General features: G+C 37.4%; 1 protein-coding gene across 1 annotated transcript in view; it reads right to left on the bottom strand.

The window, feature by feature from the left end:
• Positions 1-350, bottom strand: part of LOC119581722 (spondin-1-like) — a gene marked incomplete at its 5' end in the record, with an annotated part of 49,715 nt that overhangs the window by 48,494 nt on the left and 871 nt on the right.

The following is a 350-nucleotide window of genomic DNA, read 5'->3' as shown; positions in this document are numbered from 1 at the left end:
AAACGAAAATCTATTTCTTCTGCAATCTAGTGACGAGAAAACCTCTCATTTCCCCCTCAACGCATTCCGTCAGCTAGTACAGTATGCAAGGATTTTGACATTTATCCGTTGCATTTTTGAAAACATCGTCGGCACCAGTTACTCTTTGATATGGCAACCCACAGAGGTTTTGGCGGATTAAAAGAATGAAATGAAATCAAACAAAACAATAGGAAAAAAAAAATACAGATGCGTGAATCCCTTGAGAGCCACATGTGCGTTATAAAGGATTCGATTCTGTCTAGATACTTTCTTTGTCAATATGGTATCTCTTTTATACTGTTATGGGGTGTTTGATATCTCTATGGCAA

Source organism: Penaeus monodon, chromosome 15 (genome assembly GCF_015228065.2).
Source record: "Penaeus monodon isolate SGIC_2016 chromosome 15, NSTDA_Pmon_1, whole genome shotgun sequence".
NCBI classification, from domain to species: Eukaryota; Metazoa; Arthropoda; class Malacostraca; order Decapoda; family Penaeidae; genus Penaeus; species Penaeus monodon.
This window is presented reverse-complemented; position numbering and strand designations above follow the sequence as displayed.